Genomic DNA, 21340 nt, shown 5'->3' on the forward strand with positions numbered 1-21340 from the left:
CAGATAAAAGGCAGGGTCTGGGTCTGAACCTGATTGTCTTTCAAGTTCTGTCCTCTTTCTAATACCGTGATGGACAAAATTTACCATTAAGACGTTGTTACAGTGACTTACAGGCTCTAGTAGGCCAAGCCATAAAAACCTATTGCATAGGTGAGCAATAGCAAAAGACAGCATCGACCTTGCTCAAGAACATCACTTTTTATTTATAAAAAAAGATATTTGCTGACTAACTACAAATCAAGAGGCGTATCATTTCCAACGGGATAATAGGAACTCATAGGCAAAACATTTTAAATATCCATCTTTACTTTAAATTCTTCGTTGATTCATTTCATGAAAGACAGGGTTGTGGTCTCAGCGGTTATTACCATGTCACCGAAGACATTACAAGTCCTCAGAGAGCCACCTTCTAATAAAATGAGACCAGTTTTAGAGAATGAATCATAGTGGTAGTATTACTATTTTAGAATTTTAGAGAATGAATAGTAGTAGAATTCACACATCTTCTGTTTGCAAAGAAATTTCTCTCCCAACTCTATAAAGTAAATTGTAGTTAAGTTCTCCTGGAGTAAAACTGATGATGTTGCCTTTCAGAGAGGATCCTTAGAACTGGCAGGATGCTGCCAGGGGCACAAATTAATTAGCAGAGTCTGGGGTCTGGAGGATGGGTGGGGAGACCAGCAAGATAAGTCAGTAGCACCATACCTATGGCCCTCCTTAAGTTGTGAGTTGCATGATTAAAAGACACCATACATACACAAAAAAAGAAAAAAATAAAAAAAATAAAAAATAAAAAAATAAAAGACACCATACAATTTCTCTTCTCCCAAACTTGGAATCTTCTCTTCCTTCCTCTCTTCCTTCTCTTCTATATAATATACTTAATTTAGCCAAGACCATTCTACCTTAGATACTAATAGACAGTGGTAAAGAAATGCATACTGCAGAGTGCATACAAAATTCAATTAGCATCATAATTGCTTCCATGTCTTATTATCGGGGTTACTTTGGGGGTGGGGGTGCTGTTGCAAGGCAGAGATAACCTTGGTACCCCTCTGGGGTAATGGGAGTCGCTATGGTTGCCCTGGATGGCCCTGCTTTACCGCTGTTGAGCCAACACAATCATGAAAAGCTCCTCTTCTCACTTTCACATGTGTTCCCATTTGAACAACAAATTATATAGTCACTCTATTTCTAACTGACACTCGTGTCTGCACAAACTTCACCGCTTGCCAATTTGCAGATTGTGCTGGGAATCCTGCCACACAGAGAGAAAAGAGTGATAAATATAGAGCTGAGTATCCTCTGATCAGAGAAATCGTGAGGTAGATCAATGGTAACAACACTACCACCTTAGATCTCTACCACGAATACCTGAGATTGATGGACTTTTTTCAACTTTCTAATTAATTTCTTTCACAGGAGCGAATATTGTTATCACTACATGACAAATGATGTAATTAGAAATAAAGAAAAGCTCATTAAAAAAGCATCTGCCCACTTACTTGCTGATGAGCATATCATAGGGGATTGGACATAAAAACACCTAAAAAATAAAATATAAAATATATCATTCTATCTGCAAGATATTTAGAAGCTACTATGGGAAGCACAGGCCAATGGAAAAAGTGAGAAGTGGTGAATGACAGGTACAACTAATACTTTTCAGTGTTGAAAGAGCTCTCTCAGGTTGCATAATAAATACGTGTCAGAGTTTAAAACAGAGGAAGTAGATAGAAATAAACATTTATCGAGCCATAGAATAGGCAAGTCTAGGCTACCTGTAGGGTTCATTTTGCTTAATCCTCATTTCAAGCCCTATGAAGCCATAGAATTTCTTCCACAGATGAAGCAACAAACCTGAGAGGCAAAGTAACTTGCCTGAGGTCACCCCGTGCCCACACTAGATCTACTAAAGTCAAAGCCCACATTCTCTCCCCTGTGCTATATGAATTGCTCTCATTTTAAATAGCCCAGAGCAGAAACCAGCCAATATCAGGAATCCTATGAGTGTCTAAACTCAGAGGAAATAAATTCAAAGTTCTGCAAAATATAACATTTAGGGGAAAAAAACAAGCCAAAAATTAAAATTATTTTTAAAAGTTATAGTTTTTAAACTCTAAAGAAATGAAAGAAGATTGCTTTCTCCATGGTTCCAAAAGCAGATTCCAATGCAGTTGTGTGTATGATTAGAGAGAGAGAGAGAGAGACAACAGAGGGAGGAGAATTGTGTAAAAATACATACGGATCCAAAAAGTGTTTGTTGAGCTGGTCATATTGAATTCCCTAGGAAGGCTCTCCTATGGGATGAATTAATCTCTTCTTGAGGCTCTAACGATGATTACAACAAAATCCATGACAGCAGCGCTGTGTAGTAGGGAAGGGAATCTCTGAGCCACAGATGAAAGCTTCAAAGCATTCAAGCCATGAATGCTTTGGTCCTATTATCAATTCCATTCCCCCTCAATTTATCAAATACTTTGGAGTTATGAAGGAAGGTTCTAGATGGAGGAGGGGGAGCCTGTAGGGAAAGGAAGCCAATTCCCAATGTCAAGTACATTGTAATCCAATAGGAAAGTGGACAGGTCATATGTGATGAGCCAAAGTGAAGTAGAAAGAGCCAGGAAGACACTAATGCCAAGTGCCAGTTAACCAGCGTTGCCCTGTCTCCCCCGCAGATGAGCTTCAACTTCCTTATCCTTAAAAAGAAGCTCATAAAAATACCACATGTATCACTTATGTGTGGAATCATCCAACTCACAGAAACAGAAAAATGTTTGCCAGGGGCTGGGGGGGCGGGGCGGTGAAGGAAAGAGGGAGAGGTTGGCAAAAGGGCACAAATTTTCAGCTATAAGATGAATAAGGTCAGAGGATCAGATGTAAAACAACGCGACTACAGTGTATTGTATAATTGAAATTTGCTGAGAGTAGCACTCACTTGTTCTTACCAAAAAGAAAGAGAAAGGAAGAAAAAAGATAGTATGTGAGACGATGGTTGTGTTCACTTGATGGGAAGAATATTTCCACAACATACATGTATGTCAAAATAATTACTGCACACTTAACCTATCTCATAGGTGTTTTTTTTTTTTTTTTTTTTTTTGTAAATTATACCTCAGTTATCCTGGGAAAAGGGGGAGAGTCATAACTACCACAACTTACTTGCTTATAAGAATGTAATTTTTTTTAAAATAAAATCACTGGGGCACCTGGGTGGTTCAGTGGTTGAACGTCTGCCTTCGGCCCAGGGCCTGATCCTGAAGACCCAGGATCGAGTCCCACATTGAGCTCCCTGCATGGAGCCTGCTTCTCCCTCTGCCTGTGTCTCTGCCTCTCTCTCTCTCTCTCTCTCTCTCTCTCTGAATAAATAAATAAAATCTTAAAAAATAAAAATAAAATAAAATCACCAAAGAGTGCCTGGGTGGTGCAGCCGGTTAAGCATCCAGACTTGATTTTGGCTCCGCTTGGTCGTGAGATCAGTGAGATCGAGAGGGCCACCTCGCCTTCCCTTGGACACTCTGCGCAGGGTCTTTCTCTCCCCTTTACCCCACCCCTTGCTCACTCTCTCTCCCTCTCCTTTCTAAAAGGAACAAATAAAATCTTATAAAATAGAATAGAGTCACTGAAAAAGTGCTCTGAAAACCCTACAAACATATGCCAATGGAAGGTAACACTGACAAAGAAAACTGAGCCCCATTTCAAGTGTTTGATGCAAATCTGAGCCCCATTGACTCCATCGTGGCTCCCCAGGTTAGTGTACCTCTGATGAGAGCTAACTTGCAGGTGCAATTGATTCCCCAAGCCTCTTCGCCTGACTTCCCTCCTGGTTCCCTCCTCCTCCAGCCCAGCCCAGGCCCCTCTACTGCTCACACAGAACTGTCTCTGATGATCTCATGCACAGTCACGGCTTCAGTTCTCTGTTGACCCAAAGTTATGTCTCCAGCCCAGACGTCTCTGAGCTCCAGACTCATGTATCTGGCGGCCTGGTGGTTAGCTCCCCTTGCATGTCTCTGAGGCCTGTCCAAAGGGAGCTGACAGTCTTCCCTCTCTTCCAAAGATCCTGCCTGCTTCCCTTTATCCCACTCTTGGTGAACACCCACCATCGCCACTTGCGACACAAGCCCTAATCTGTGGTACGTCCCTCCTCCTCCTCCCTCCATCCTGGCCTTTATCCTTCCCTTTGCTCACTTAGAATTTACCAGAGGAGGAAAGGAAATTGGAGGATGATGCCTCTTACACACTTACTCCTCGTGTTCCCACATGGTTGGAATGTCGTTCATTTCTGATTCAGGTATTTGGCTTATCTCTCCCGTCCCTGTAAAGAGAACACAGAAAGTTGGAATGGGTAAAGACAAGCGCTTTCCTAACTGGGCTCTGGGAAACGTTATTTCCAAGAAGTTTCAAAAGGAGATGTTCTTTTTAAAACCAAACAAAACCAAAGGTAGACGTGGTTCCAACATCAGTAAAACTGCGTATGGATTGTGTTTTCCAGATCTTCTCCCTCCACCCCCAGCTCCCAGGTTCTGGGCTCCGTAATGAGGTTTTTCACTTCGGGCCCAAGAAATGAGCAAGGTGGCTCCAGCTGGTTATAACACACTGGCAGTATGATGTGTGTGCAAATGTGATGTGTAAGAGTGTGAGTGGTTTTCTTTTTATTGTTGAGATTTGGCTTGCTTATTTGTTGATGCACCTGAGAAAATTGTGTGACGTGAGCATACACACCCTAGCTGTACATGCTTGGCTGTTGTCCCTGGGAGCCCTGACTCGACCAGTCAGCTGTGCCAGAAGGATGAGTCTTCTGGCCCTTTCTCAGCCAGCTCCCCTGCTGGAACCTGCCTTCGTAATGGCTGTCCTCACCCCACTCCCAATGAAGTGCCTTAAATTTGGAATCTGGCTACTTCCACCTATCAGCAGCATGCATGTGACCCTGCCCTGGGCTCTGAAAGCTGTGAACCTACCCCTTCCCCCTGAGTTTCTCCCCTGTGCCCCCCACCATGGTTTTAGGGGTGCTGGAGGCAGCCACAAAGCTCACTATAGTTTTAACTCCTGTCTAGTGAATCTACAGTGTCTAAGAAAGACCCACTCAGTCGAAGGAAAAGCATCTGCCTGCAGTTCTCCCCTTGGAACAACAGAGAGGATTACTTCACCAGGTTAAGGCACCAGTTAACCTCTGCACAGCCTTAGTCTTTGCAAAACCACCGCACACAGCTTCATCCTGAGGTCCCTGAAAAGCTCCAGCAAAGAACCTGTTGGCTTTTCTCTGATGGAGTTGCCCAAACTATTTAAGGCATGGCTCACTTTTTTGGCAACCTACCTGTTTCAAGCATATATTGATATAGACTGACAAAAACCCTCTAAGTGGGGGGGTGGGGATTGGGGGGCGCCTGGTTAGGCGGCTGCCTGGGGCTCGAGTCATGATCCCTGGGTCCTAGGATGAGCACCAGGGGTTCCCTGCTCCGGGGGAGTCTGCTTCTCCCTCTGCACCCCTCCCCCACCCCACCCTGCTCATGCTCATGCTCGCTCAGGAAATCTCTCTCGCATACATAAATAAAATCATTAAAAAAAAAAAAAAAACCTAAAGCTATGGAATAAGCTCATGAGGCAGATTTTCTGGCTGAGCCCAAGCTGATTTCAGCTTTCCTTGCGTCAGAACAGGTGGGCCAGGAAACCCTCCACCTGCGGCCCTTTGCTCCAGGTCGTCTGTGGGGCTGGTCGGGGGCTGATGAAGCGGGTAGAGCTGGTGCTGGAGAACCTGCAAGCAAGATCAGGAACAGGATGGGGGGCGAGGGGGCCTGGGGGAAGGAATGGTGCAGAACCTGCCTGCTGCTGCCTCCACCCCTCCACCCCCACCAGGGCCTCCACTTGAGCCTCCAAGAGAGGCTGAGGACACCGGCACCGAGGACCCAGTTAGACTGTGCACGCAGTGAGGGCTGCTGGGGCCCAGAGCACCCCTGGTTGAAGCATCCTGACCACGCTCTGCCCAGATCCCATTCTCTGCCTGGGCAGAGGGCGAAGGGCAGCCTCACTGGCCCCTGAGCCCAGAGGAGCAGGCTTCTCTGGGCAGAGCAGCAGCAGCCGAGAAAGAAGTAGAGGTCTGGTCAGGTCAAGATCTCCACAGAGGAAGAAGCATCCAGACATGCTACTGAGCACAGGAGGGATACCACCCAGCAGGAGGCCCCCCCAGCAACGCTAACATTGCAGCATGGGAATGGGGGGGTAAGATCCCCAGGAGCCTCCAGTGATGGGAGCACTGCCATTTGGACCGAACTGTCCCCGTAATTCCACCCAGAGGCTGGAAAGCTGGGGGCAGGGCGGGGGACAGCCTGATTCTCTTCCCTTCATATATCAAGGAACCTTCTGGTTTCCTCCTTCCTGTTGCCCCAGGCCACACTCTCCCCACCAGCCCAGCTCCCCCTCACCCCTCCCCAGCAATCAGAACCCAGAAGGAGGTGGCTGGCAGGCGGGGGGTCTTTCCTATTTCATCCAGACGACTCAGCGGGTGGGGGTGTCAGCCAGCAGCCCCCTTTCCTCCCCTTCCTCCCCCCCACCCTAGGGGGTCCTGGACCAGAAATAGGCTCATAAAACAAATGGTCCAACTTTGGGTGGGGGTGGGGGAGTTGCTGCAAGTAAAGGGAGTTCCCATTCGTCTCAAATCCCCCCCGGGGCTGCTGCTGAATCTGACACACCAGGGACCGCGTCCCTGCGTGTCCCGGCCCAGCCCGACTTGGCCGTTCCCAGCGCCGAGCACCAAGTGGCCTGGATGGCTTGTCGCCAGGTAGTAATGTTTCCTCTTGCTGTTGTGGAGAAAGGCATTCAGGAAAACAATTGAGCACAATGAGGGCCTTCCTGTTCCTGCAGGAGGGCGGGCGGGTGCGAGCCACCCAGCGATGCGGGTGAGTCACCCCGGAGCCCAGCTGCCTCTCCTTTGCTGTCAGAGGCCGGCTCAAGGGCAGTTGCAGGCAAGCTGCCGCCCTGGACCCCATGAAGCAACCCCCCCACCCCGCCACTCCCCTCTTTCAGAATCGGTCCCCCACCTCCCTGGGGAAACTGTGGGATCTGCCCAGCAAACCAAGCCCACGTGTTTGCAGGGCAGGGGGCCCAGGGGGCCTGGGTAGGTAGGGCGTTGGCTGGGAGCTTGCCCCCCACCTGGGAAGCCAGGGAAGGCCCCCTGTTACTTGCTCTAAGAAGTTTCAAAAGGCCTGCATTTCATGGGCTTTTCATGACCCAGGGGTGCACAAACTCCACCCCAGGTGTTGACGGACATACATGCTTGGCAAGTGGGGACCTGGGACACGGTGGCCCATTGCAGCTGCCTATGAAGGGCAGGTGGCTGACTGAGCCGAAATGAAACCAGCTGTCAATAAAATTCAAGAGACCGAGACCAGAAACAGACCACACCTGACACTGTGCTGTGACCTTTCATTTTCCAGGTGATGCAACTGAAATACTAGCACGTGTCCTGGGTGCTAGGCATGGAAGCTAGGAAGATGTCAGATGGTCAACGGTTGGTTGGTAGTGGCAAAGGCAGCTCTGTCTCTCTTTTTTCCATCTCTCCCTCTCTCTTCCAGGCCCCTCTCTTCCCCTCCTCTAACTCCAGAATGGTGGTGAAGTAGTACTCTGCCGTGAATGGCATCTAGAATCTCAAAGATCCTTGAGAGGAGGACCCAACAGAGACATTGAACTTGACATCATCCCGCACTCTCAATTCTAGGAGTCAGCACGCAATGGGCCCTTCGCCACAAGCGAAACCAACAGACATTAGGTTTTGCAGGGTCGCAGGACATGCCACCCCGAAACATGCCATTGGGTGTATTCGTTGTTTTGAGCTGCAGGCACTTAAACAATAGCAAAGGCAGGGAGCGGCTTTCTCTGAACTCTTATCTTCCTGAAAGACACATCCTCCAGAAGGAACTCAGTTGGTATAAATTTCTCCCCAGGAAACTCATCACTCGAGGAAGACTGACTCTTGTGCCCAGAGAGAGACTAGAGGTAGACATCACACCCAAACTCTGCCACAAACCGTCATCTCCCACCTGTTCTTCTAGGAGCCCATTCATCTTTGCCAAATATCACTTACTTTTCCCCAAGAGGCCTGCGTGTCCCCCCCCCTCCCGTGTCCCCATGAAGATGGTATGTAAGCCTGAATTACTCATTTTTCCCTGTAGCTCCCGTGTATGCAGGAGGGCTACATGCTAATAAACTTGCTTTTCTCTTGTTGATCTTTTACAGCCGGGTTCTCAGAAGGGTAGAGGGAAACTCATTTTTTCTCCCATACAGTTTTCATCTTCACCTATGCAAAGAGACTACCACTCACCATCATGTTTTGATACACTAAGGGGGGAAAAAAGAGAATCTTTATTTAGTACTTCGTTTTTAATTATTTTTAATATTATACACTATTTTGAAAGAGCTATGAGCTTTGAGCCTAACCAAACTTGTGTTTGGGCCCCAACTCTTCTGGTTTCCAGCTAATCCATTTGGATAAGTCATTGACTCCTCTCTGCCTCAGTTTCTTATGCTGAAAATGGGGATAATAGCAATGCCCAGCCCAGAGGGTGGCTGTGGGAATTAAAAGAGATGACGCTATGGGTAATTTTACTTAGTGTCTTGCCCAGGACACAATAAATGTGATTACTACTATTACCACTATTAATAAAATAGCAACAGACTAATCAATAGTCATTGGATTCACCTTTTTTCATTAGAAGCCAAATAAGCTGGGCTTGGCTCAGCCAAAGGCATCATGTCATTCCTTAGGAAGATATATTATCTTCTGCTAGAATGAAACGAGGCCTCTAAAGGGAAGATGTTTCTGATGAAGGAAGGGATGATTTGTCAGTTGAAAAATAGTGTCTTTTTTCAGTCAAAATAGAAAATATTTCAAAAATGTGCAGGTTGCTGGGGGGTGGCCTGTGCAGTAACTTCTCCAACAAATTGTATAATCCTTCCGATGGATATAGTTCCTAGAAAGTTACCTGCTATTCCATCAGGCCCTTCAACTAAACAAAGCAGGTAAAAGAACTGAAAAGATTTGTTTGCGTCACACTAAAACATCTGCCAGATTGGTACACTAACTGGATTAGCCTTGTGAGTAGAGGACACTCTGGTAGATACTTCCTTTTCACTCAATGGGAAGCAATCTAAAAAAAAAGTTGTTCGACCAACAGATGCAAAAATCCATTCTTGGAGGTCAGGTGGCAGTCACTTGCAAATCTTCATCAGTCAATGGGAAAACTGATCTTAAACTGAGCTACTGGGAGAAATCTCAGGAGGACGTTCAGTTGGCTCACATGGCATTGCTGGATCACAGTCTACATCCCCGAGAGAGACTCAGCTTTGATCCTCAAAGTCTCATGGAAGAAAATATTTCCATGAAGCCAGTAAAACCCAAATTTGAGCAAGATCTTGGCCCCATGGACAGAAAATTCTAAATGATTCTGGTTAATACACCCACCGTTTTCACCAGTGGTCTTTTGGTGAGTACAGTTGGTTTTCGGCTCAGTCAGGTCTTTCGGAAACTGAACCAAAGGAATAGCACAGATGCTGAATAAATCAGATACATCCTGTGGTCTGCACTTCAAAGGTAGCCACAAATTCTTAAGGTATGATTCATAGTCATCAAAATCTATGAATCTCTTCTGAAATTGTTCTTTCACTCTACTACGTTGCTCTATAATTCTTCAAATCTGTGACCCCATGGAGGTCAAGGAAATTCAGCAGGAGATTATAAATGCAGTAGGAAATGAGTGTAGTTATCACCTGCTCAGGCCACTTGGCCGGTTAGAACCTGCATTTACTTGAACAAGAATGAGAGGGAAGCCAGAGCCCCCCCTTCTAAAACCTTTCGGGGTCCGTGGAACTGCTATGTAAACAGATACTCGAAACTTAGTGTCTTATGTCCTCCAGGCTTGTATGCTAAAATTCAAGTTGAAGATCCGAACAAAGCACCCCAAAACTTAATGACTTAAAACAGCATCCATTTATTTAGCTCACAGTCCTTCAGGTTGGTCATTGGGGCTGTGATCAGTGACCAATTGGGGGGGTTCTTCTGGGCCCGGCTGGCGTTATTAATGCATTTGTGGTTGGCTGCTAGGCCAGTTGAGATACGCTGGTCTAGAAATGTCTCAGCTGCAGTGGCTCATCCCTGTTCCACATTCTCTCATCGTCCAACAGGCTAGCCTGGGCTTATTCATAAATTATCTGGACAGGGTTCCAAGAGAAAGTATGGAAGTATGCAAGGCCTCTTAGAGCCTGAGCTCAAAACCAGCACACTATCACTTCCACTGCTTTCTTTAGCCAAAGCAAGTTCCAAGGCCAACCTATTTCAAGAAGTGGGGAAATAAACCCTGCTTTTTCTGAAAGGAGGAGCTTCAAAGTCAATTGCAGGCACGAAAAATTAAAGACACTTTTGTGATCCCCCCGCCCCCAACTTCTCATACATGTGTCCCTCAATGCCATACTCCCTAAACCCTCCAGGGTAGGGGGTTTGTGTCAGCATGGACTGAGTACACCATCATCAGAGTTTGGCAACCAGGATGTCTGATCCCACCATTTGGTGCTCCAGAGATGAGGGTAACCCCTTTTGTGGGAGGAGCAGACAGGCAGGTGCCTCAGATCACTGCATCTGCAGTAAAGCTCAGCTTTGTGTCTGGGCAAAGAAAAACTGGGGGTGGATGGCTTGAAGGAAAGCACATTTGGAATGCTCTGAGCTAACCAGAACAAAAATCCAGGGATCCTGAGAAAAGAGGATTAGAGCCCCTTCAGGGAATTTTTTTTTTCTTTTTTCAATGCTTGGTATAAACTGAAACTACTATGTTGGTTAATTTTCTGTGTCAACTTCACTGGGCCACAGGCTATCCGGATACCTGGTCATTACTCTGGGTGCTTCTGGGAGGGTGTTTTTGTATGAGTTCAACATTTATTTATTTATTTATTTATTTATTTATTTATTTAAGTTCAACATTTAAATTGATCAAACGAATGAAGCAGATTGCCTTCTCTATTTTGGGTGGGCCTCATCCAAGCAGTTGAAGGCCTAAATAAAACAAAAAGCTGAGTCTCCTCTCCCATCATTCCTCCTGCCTGGCTGCCCCTGAGCTAGGACATGGGATTTTTTTTTCTGCCTTGGGATTTGAACTAAGGCATTGGCTCTCTGGCTTGCTGACTGCTGATCTTGGGATTCGCCAGCCTCCAAAATGCCATGAGCCAGGTCCTTATAATAAATGTCTGTGTGTGTGTTTGTGTGTAGATCCACATCTACTGGTTCTTTTTCTCTGAGGAATCCCAACTAATACAACTACTTCGTGGGGTATCACGCCAGGCAAAAGACAAAAGAGTAGTCAGTAAAGGCAAATGGCTGGTCTGTCCCCAGGTATGCTATCCCTTGATTTTTTCAGTGGTACCAAATAATTCTCGTCATCGAGAATAAAACCTTTACATGTGATAAAGCCCTAATGTCATTACTATCATTGCTGTTGATCTTGCTTTGTTGTTATTGCTATAGATGTCATTCTTTTTAAAGATTTTATTTATGGGAACCCTGGGTGGTGCAGCAGTTTAGCGCCTGCCTTTGGCCCAGGGCGCGATCCTGGAGACCTGGGATCAAATCCCACGTCGGGCTCCCGGTGCATGGAGCCTGCTTCTCCCTCTGCCTATGTCTCTGCCTCTCTCTCTCTCTGTGTGACTATCATAAATAAATAAAAATTTAAAAAAATAAAAAATAAAATAAAGATTTTATTTATTTATTCTTGAGAGACACAGAGAAAGAGAGACAGGCAGAGGGAGAAGCAGACTCCTTGTAGGGAGCCCGACGCAGGACTTGATCCCAGGACCCTGGGATCACGATGTGAGCTCAACCACTGAGCCACCCAGGCGTCCCTAGAGGTGTCATTTTTATTTGGTTCAGCTGTTATTGCTTTGTTTTGGATTTGCCTGAGACGGCGAAATACCTCAAGTTCAGCTGTGAGTCCTGCACCTACTACAACTACCAGCAGACACTTGGTGGGAATGTGCCAGAGATCCAAACCATGGAAGCTCGTATGCATAGCAGCTCTGTCCCTGGAACCTGACAGCAGAAACCCCGAAGACTAAACTCCTGAAAAGCACTCACTTTCCCAGTTTGCTCAGGTTCTTCTCGGTGACCAGAAGGTGTGCACAGGTGCCAGAGGTATACGGTACTAGAAAATTGTGTTTCGGGGGTGAGCTTCAGGTTTCTATTACAACGGCTGTGTGATTTTGCAACTTGGCCCAACTGAACTATGATCCCCCAAATTCCGTTTCTAGTATGTTCTGGTTAGGGTGGACTAAACCGGATATCCTCTCCTGGGAGTTCAAGAAAGGAAGGCAGAAGCCATGTGGTGGCAGACACATGCCTTCTCCTGGCGATTCAACTGAATGCGACTCTAGGTGCTGCTGGGAAGGACTTTTGCAGATGTGATCAAGGTCCCTAAGTAGCTGACATTAAGTCACTCCAGAGGGAGGCCGTCCGGTGGACCTGTCTTGGTTGGAAGCCCATTAAAAGAAGACTCCTGCTTCTGGGGTTCTGGCATCTTGTGACGTTTCTTTCTTGATTCCTGCCCCCAGACTCCAGGCCTGCATGGCCAGTCCCCACCATCGTGTGAGCTAATTGCTTGTGATAAATCTGACACCAGCTCTTCTTCTCTGGTTTGAACCCTGATGGATAGAGGTCTCATCAGAGAACAAGAAGAACCCATTCAAGTTTGCCATTTGGATCTTCCACAAAGAGTTGGGGTAATAAAGAAAGGGGTCAGCAAGCAGAGACTTAGGTGCCAAATGGCCCGGACCCCCTCCCTGCATCTTGCTTCACCAGCCAAGAGTTTGGACGGCTAATTCTGATAACCCCTTCGAGCGCTGTCTCTTTATGTGTAACATGGTGGCAACATTAAGTCCACGACCACCTACTTCACTGCGTTGGTTTGAAAAATCAAAGGACACGATGATGTGAAAGCACTTTTCATCTGTCATAAAATGACAGACATTTAGTTTTAAAACTACCTGACCTAAGATTTTTAGTGAATGGAGGCAGGAGTAAAAGAACAGAGATTTACTATATGCGAACTGTATACTGGAAATATGAATCTACCCTGCCCATACTGTCCTCTCAACCTGCTTATGAGGCCGCACATCAGAGATCCAAGGATGCTGAGACACAGGGAAGTTGGCCAACTTGCCTAGATCTCAGGATGGGATTTGGAGTCCAGTGTGAACCTGCACCAAAGTGCAGGCTCTGTCTGTAACAGCATGGCATCCTCCTTCAAAGGGGAGATAATAATTTCATGTGTCACCAGGAAAACCATTCTACCCCATGGAAAACTTTGGAGAAGCCGTTTCAGCATGTCCACTCTTCTGTGGGACCTCTTGCTTTAACTGGGGAGCACACACAACCTGTTTTCATTAGTGTAGCTGTTTCATCTGAGATGCCCTGACTCACAACATGTGAGATAAAAAAGAAAACCACAGCACCTGGGTCGTTCAGTTGGTTGAGCATCTATCCCTTGATTTTGGCTCAGGTCATGATCTCAGTGTCATGAGACTAAGCCCTGCATTGGACTCCACTCTCTCTCCCTCTTCCCCTTACTTCCAATCCCCTACCCTTTCTCTAACATAATTTTAAAAAAAGAGGGAGAGAGAAAAAACCTTTCCTATTTCCTGGCCAACCAGCAAATTCTCTTTCCATAATTTACAATAAAACCACTCCTACAGCATGATAAAAGTGAAACTTCACTACTTACTTATTTTGATTACTTCAGTCTTCCAATAGTCTGAGAGGCAATGTTCTAAGAGGACATTTTACCCTGTGGCTGCAGGAAAAGGAATGACTGTGTTTGGAGGTTAAAGTCATTCAACAAACAAGAAGATATATTTTTTAAAGATTTATTTATTTATTTATTTATTTATTTATTTATTTATTTATTTAGGATAGACATATAGAGAGAGAGAGGGGTAGAGACACAGGAGGAGGAGAAGCAGGCTCCATGCAGGGAGCCCGACGCAGGACTCGATCTGGGGACTCCAGGACGGCGCCCTGGACCAGGCAGGCGCTAAAATGCTGAGCCACTCAGGGATCCCCAGAAGACATTTTTTTAAATGTACCTTTTCCTCAAAACTGTGAGGCATCCAGGGAAATGTGAGGGTGAGGCATTTCCTAAGAGTAAATGATAGACTCCTTGAAAAGGCCTCGAGAAGATTCGTTTGTAAAATGGCATAGAAGGGCCTTCCACAGGCGCTTGGGATTTGGAGACATTCATGATGCACAAATGGAACCTGAAATGAGCCAAAGATATATTCATAACAGATTAGGCTTTCTTCAGATGACTATATTACATATAAAGTTAATTCCACTCAAATTAACTTCCAAAATAAAGGAAGGAGAAAAAAAACCCCACATTTATTAAACACCCATCCAATATCATCCTAAGCTTTTTAAATCAGTTTTCTTTTTTTTTTTAAGATTTATTTATTTATGATAGACATAGAGAGAGAGAGAGAGGCAGAGACACAGGAGGAGGGAGAAGCAGGCTCCATGCCGGGAGCCCGACGCAGGACTCGATCCCGGGACTCCGGGATCGCGCCCTGGGCCAAAGGCAGGCGCTAAACCGCTGAGCCACCCAGGGACCCCCCTAAATCAGTTTTCTCATACTTGTCACAAGATTTTGCACTCATCTTTATGAACCTACTCTCTGCGATTCTGTAGCTTTGGTTTAAATGCGTGTAGCTTCTTTGTGTAACTTGAAGGAAAGTTCTCTTTTAATCAATGAAGTGAAGGCGTCCACCCTCACCCCCTTGACTAAAAAAACAAAATTGAACCCAAAGCACAAAAATCCAATCAATGCTATTGAAATCTTGGTGAAACTGATTAATCACAGAGTCTAAATCCGCATTACCTCTTAGTAATGCAAGGTTTATGTGATGTTAGAGAATGGCAGTTTCTTCTCATTTCACGGGTCTCCCCTAGTGCAGTCCCTGCAGAGAAGGGGACCATGTCTTGCGTCCTTATATACTATATTGGATCTTGAACTTAAAGTTTAGCACACAGAGGATAACAGCCCATTAGTAAATGCTTAATAATTATTAGTGACTGCAAGCAGTCTTATATAAGCCTGATGCTTTCAAACTCACCACCACTCTCTCTAATCTCACCCACTGCCTGTGATTACTGCCACCCTGTACGTGAGCTAGGACTGATTATTGTTCGCTCTGCTTTATAGATAAGGAAACTGAAATGCAAAATAAGTAGAGTCGTCTGCTCAGTCACAGAGCTAGTCATGTCACCTCTTGGATTTGACCATGACCAGATTTCTTATGGACAAAAGAGCCAGGTTTATTGTTTTGGGGAGGGACTTTGTTGTTGTTGTTGTTTTACTACAAACTCTCCCTCATTAAGGAATGTCTATTTTTTGTTCAGGCTTGGCCAAACTCTGCCTCCTATTTAAATAAAATGCTGAAATGAACAGATTTGGATGATACCAACCCACCGGGTAGAGTCTGAGACCACCCGGTCCTATCACGCTGACCATCTTATAACCTAGACCAGTAGTTGTCAACCATGACATTGGGTCACCACGGTGTTGAAGGGTCTGAGATCAATACATGAGAAAGGAGAACTATTAGAGTCCATGTAGCACCTTGAGGGAGCTGCCATTACCAACAGGAAGGTGAGCCGCGAGCAGCATCAGTGCAGGGGTGGGAGGTGGGGGGTTGAGCATAGTGGGCAACCAGTGACCGAGAATGAGTATCACAAAAGCCAAAACAAACAAAGGCCAGAAGGAGCAAAGATGGGAACTGTTTGCTTAGTTAGGTGTTGACACAGCCTTTTTTTTTTTTTTTTTTGAGATTTTTTTTTATATTTAGATTATAAATTGGATAATTTTTAAGAAAAACCTTTTTGTGCTTATGTAACATTGGGTTTGGAGAACCACATCCATAGCAAAAGCAATGCAAGCCAAAAAAAGAAAAATAAAAAAGTGTGACTGTGTATGCGTGTGTCTTATAATATGAAGTTTATTGAAATTAAAACGTTTAAAGGGATTTATTTGCACTTCAGCCATTCCAACGTGTGAAAAGCAACACATTTTATTCACAATTACACGTGGTCTTATTCACTCTCCACAAACGCGTGAAGGGCATGAGTAAGCCAAGTTACGCATTCCTCAATGCTTTTTAGCAGTGTGCCTTAAACTTCCTTACCTCGGTCTAATCCCTGATCAGAGCCTCTGCGAAATTCAACACGATGCAGAAAGGGCCCTCTGCTTTATGGTCTTATATAAAAGAACCTATCACCCAAAAGTCATGGGATATGTTGCTGAGTCAACCTAAAGGATTTCAGGTTGGGTCAGCAACATAGCCCAGGAGCGGAGGCCGCCAAAGCTTCCCCTTACGGCCGGGTCACAGCAAGTTTACTGAGCAGACAGGATGGATACCTGCGTTGACTTCTGGAACTCACTCCAAAACCATCTATAAAAAGAAGCTTCTCTTCAATCTCCCCTTCGAATCAGCAGACCCAAGTGTTTTCCTAGCTGGAAGGAGAGAAGAAGCCACTTTTCCTCTTCCCTCTGGCCTCTCTTGGGAAAGAATCCAACTTCCAGATATTCTGTGGGATGAGGGATCTTTTGCTTTCATCCATTAAAAGTCAGGTATGTTCATTTGGCGACGGAAGTGCCTCTCGAAGGGCGCGCCCAGGGACGGGCAGTGTGGATGTAGTTATCCCTGCTTCCCAGGCACTGGTGCTGTTCCCTCTGAATCAGGTTGCAAACAGAGAGTCTGTCTATACCTGTGCACTGTTTTGAGATCACCAGATAATAAATGGCACCTAAATTGGGGTGTTTCTCATACATCTACATCCCCCATTTTGCAGCACCAGCCTGGGAGTTAAAATATCATCACCAAGCAGCAGTGGCCGTACGTCCTTGACTGTCACCTCTCCTCGGGTTTCTCCAGCCCCACAGAAAGTCCTGCCTGCCCATTAGTTGGAGGGTCCTGGGGGGACCTCAGGTGCACCACAGACAAGCTTCTCTGCCCTACCCTGGTAGGGCTGTCTTCTAGAAGCTCTCGGCGAGGCCTCCCTCCACCACATGGCCCTCTGAGACTGCCTTACTGCTGGTCCTGCTCTGGCCCCAGGAAACAACTGCCCTCCTTGACAAAACAGCTGTTCTCTGTGGTGTACTCAAAGCTGTTGGTCGGGCTCCAGCCACCCCCACTATTTCCTCTATCCCTCAGCCCCAAACTCCAAGGCAGTGGGACTCAGATGCTTGAGTCTCTATACATCCTATATTCTATATATGACACACATATATATGAAATAGAATATATTATACAATGTATTCTGTAGTGCATATATGTTAGAGAGAAATTTATTTTAAGGAATTAGCTCCTGAAATGGTGTAGGCTGGCAAGTCCGAAGTCTGCAGGGCGGATCCACAGGCTTGAGGACCCAAGGAAGAGTCAACGTTGAAGCTCAAGTCCAAAGGCAGTCTGCTGGCAAAATTCCCTTTTAGGAGAAAGTCCGTCTTTGTTCTCTTAAGACCTTCAGCTGATTGGATGAGGCCCACCACATTAGGGAGGGTAATACGCTTGACTCAACGTCCACTGATTACAATGTTCATCTCATCTTAAAAATACCTTCACAGAAACAGCTAGGATACGATCTGACCAAATGGTTGAGCGCTATGGCCCAGCCAGGAGATGCATACAATTCACCATCCCAATGCCCTTCTCTTTATTTCACATTCTGGTAGCCCTCTTTGGTGTTCTAACCCCCAAAACCTCCAAACCTACCCCCCCCAGATTGTCTCCAGTGGCAATCTGGAGACATTATTGGCTGTCACAAGTGGGGGTTGCTACTGGCATCTAGTGGGTAGAGGCCAGGGAGCCTGCAAAACATCCTACAACCTACAGGACAGCCTCCAACAACAGAGAATTTTCCAGTCCCAAATGACAATAATAGCACTGCGGTTAACAAATCCTGCTCTAAATGACCAGTTCACTTCCTGTCTCTCTACCCCTGTTCATTATGCTGCAGTCACACTGGCCTCCTTTCAGGTTACAGAACGTGCCAATTCCTTCTCTCCTCGCGGCCTTTGCAAATGTTATTCCCACTGCCTGAAACACTCTGCTCCTTGCATGGCTGGTTCCTTGAGACCTTTCAGGTTTCACCAAGAAATCCAGGCCCACAAGCCCATAATCCTTCCCCATTTCATTAATCTGATTATTTCCCTCAACAGCCAGCTGCCATTTGCTTGGGTTAAGTTGCTCATCCGGGGTCTTACCCGCTGTGAATCCAGCTAGGGCAGGTACGTATCACTACACCCCAGTGCCCTTGCTGGGACACAGTAAGTGCTCAACAAATATTTGTTGGATCAAGAAAGGAAGGAGTGTCTGACAGTTTTAGTGAACCATGTTTTTGGTTTCACAGCTCCCACCAACTCAGATGTGCACTTATAAGTTCTATCACCATTACAATTGTTTCCACAAACTGTCCCCAAACACTGAGTTGCTTTTAATTGAATCTAGAATGTGAGCCCAGGTCTTTTTTCAAGGGCTATCCCTCTCCAAGGACACAACTTGGTCCCTCATGACAAGATGTCTGGGCTCTCCTCATTAGTCTTCCCAACTTGCGAAGACATCAGCTCAGATTCCAAATAGGGCCCCTGGTATAGGAACAGTGTCTGATTCCAGTCCTGCAAAAGGACTCGCCACAAAAAAAGAGAGTAGTATTTGAAAAAGCAACAGACATGATTCAAAATTCACTTTAAAAATATAACCTGGACACCCGGGTGGCTCTGTCGGTTAAGACTGAAGATCATGACTGCCTTTGGCTCAGGTCATGATCCCAGGGTGCAGGGATGGAGCCCCCATCAGGCTCCCTGCTCAGTGAGCAACTGCTTCTCCCTCTCCACTGCTTGTACATTCTCTCTCTCAAAAAAAAAAAAAATAATAATAATAATAATAATAATAAAATAAAATAAAATAAAATAAAATAAAATAAAATAAAATAAAATAAAATAAATATATGTATATATAGTGAATTGTACTAACGATGACCACAGATCCCACCTTATAGAAATAGGGTAAATGTCCTCTGGCCAGGACTAACTAGGTCTACATCTCAGCCAGTCTATCTCGATTCTTTTTTCTCCTTTCCTCTTTTGTTACATTCTGCTGTGTTCTTAAGGTGGCAGCTAAGAACTTAAAGTTCCGAAGTGACTCAGCATGTGGTTATTACTGTTTATTTTGGTCCTTTGCTATTAGCCCTGTATATCCTTATAAATGTCACTTCTTACTGCCTTGCACCCTTCAGGGCATTGTACATGCTCCTGGAAACATTCTCTTTCCTTCTGCATTTTCTCACTGGGTCCCTCTGTTCTCAGTTCTGCCCACAAGGCCACCACACATGGCTGCCAGCCCCTGAACTGACCCTGCCTTGGCCATTTCTAAGTCCATACTCAATCTTTTTCTTAACTAAGCATCTATCAAGTGGGCAGGCAATTACTTCTCTTGTCATATGCAGTGCATGGAAGAAAGATCCAGATCTTTAAGACAGGACCACCAGGGAGACCAACCACAAGGGAAACAGCTGTACCCCTGGCACTTCCTGACTTCCTCCTTTCAAACACCAGTTCTCAAGCATGAGGCAGTACCCTCGGCGATGCTGTCCCTACAGGGGCAGAACCACCAGAAGAGTTGCCTGAGTTTTCCTCTTTACCATATGTGGATGCCCCTGACCCTCCTGGTCTACAACTTCCATGGCCGTAGCTTGGATTCCATTGGATTCTGTAGCACAGTAGAAGGCATTGCCAAGAACGGCAGGCCACAGCCCGTATTTTTTATAACACTTGTGAAAATGAGAGGAGCAGAAGCCACTCGATCAACAAAGAGAAGTCTGTCCAGTTTATTTTTTTTTTTACCATTTTGCTACCAAATCATCTCAAAGTTGAAAAAGATATTAGAAACCATCTGGCCCAGGGGCTCCTGGGTGGCTCAGTCGGTTAAATGTTCGACTCTTGATTTCAGCTCGGGTCATGATCTCAAGGTCATGAGATGGAGCCCTGTGTGGGGCTTTGGGCTCAGCACAGGTCTGCTGGAGATTCTTTGTGTCTCTCCCCCTAGTCCTCCTCCAAGGAAGGAAGGAAGGAAGGAAGGAAGGAAGCATCTAGCTCAATTCTCACACTGTACCGAGGGAGCAAAAAAGACCTAGAAAGGTTGGGCAGCATGTCCCCAGCCACACATATACGTCATAGTAAAACCAAGTGTAGAATCCAGTGCCAACTTGTATATGATTCTATAACAATTGTCACAGCGTTTTTTTTTTTTTTCTGTCCCACCTCTCTTCACTTCATAAAATATAAATACATCCCATGTGCTTCTGGTGGGAATCAAGTGTTTCTACCTCTTCCCATTCCCCCTGGAAACCCTGATTACTCCAGTGTGTGGTCAAATACCCTAAGTGGAGATCATGAGAATTCTTTCTAGGAACTTATACAAACATGGGCATCATGAGAGCTGTATTAGGGTAGGCCAACTACAGTAACAAACCACATCAAAATTGCATTGGCTTCACATTATAGACCTTTTTTTGTTGTTGTTGTTCACCTAATAATCCCCTAGGGGTGTTTGGCAGGTGACCATCCACACAGAGAATCAGGAAGCCAGGCTCTCTCTTTCTGGGGAGTCCTCTCTGCATCCCCCATTACCTACAAGAAAAGCCTGTAAAAGAGAGAGAGAGAGAGAGAGAGAGAGAGAAGGCCTGTGAGGAAAGGTGCCATGCATCCCTTCTGTCCACCTTCCACTCACCGGAACCCATCATGCATTCACACCAAATTGCAAAATAAGCCGGGAAAATCATCTAATTATGTGTCCCAGAGCAGCAGGAAGAATGGGCAAGTGAACGAATGAGTTACCAGGGTCCCTCTTCCCTACCATGTGGAAAAGGAGCCTGCTAGAAAATGAAACCCAAATATAGCAAAATAGGGCAAAAGCTGAGGGGAAAAAAAATCTGAGAAACAGAATTTGAGCTCTTGGATAGAGCTATGCCTGAAGTTGGACTGGGTCCTTTTCCTACTGTCAGAGAAAGCATTCCTGAATTTACCAAAATGCATCCAGCAGAATAATAACTCCATGGGATGGCAGATACAAGATTTAAAGCTCTACTGGGCATCTGGATTGGCCGGTGCTTGCGTACCACCCCAAACCCTCCTGGGCCCACCACTTCCTCCAGCCACTGGGTGTGGAGCATGACTCCCCCGTGGGAACGGCTCAGCCATCATTGATGTGCAACCCAAAGGGCCAGGGAGTCAATCCACATGAGGGTTGCCCTTGACCAATG

This window comes from Canis lupus, chromosome 25 (assembly GCF_003254725.2).
Source record: "Canis lupus dingo isolate Sandy chromosome 25, ASM325472v2, whole genome shotgun sequence".
In the NCBI taxonomy this organism is placed as follows: domain Eukaryota; kingdom Metazoa; phylum Chordata; class Mammalia; order Carnivora; family Canidae; genus Canis; species Canis lupus.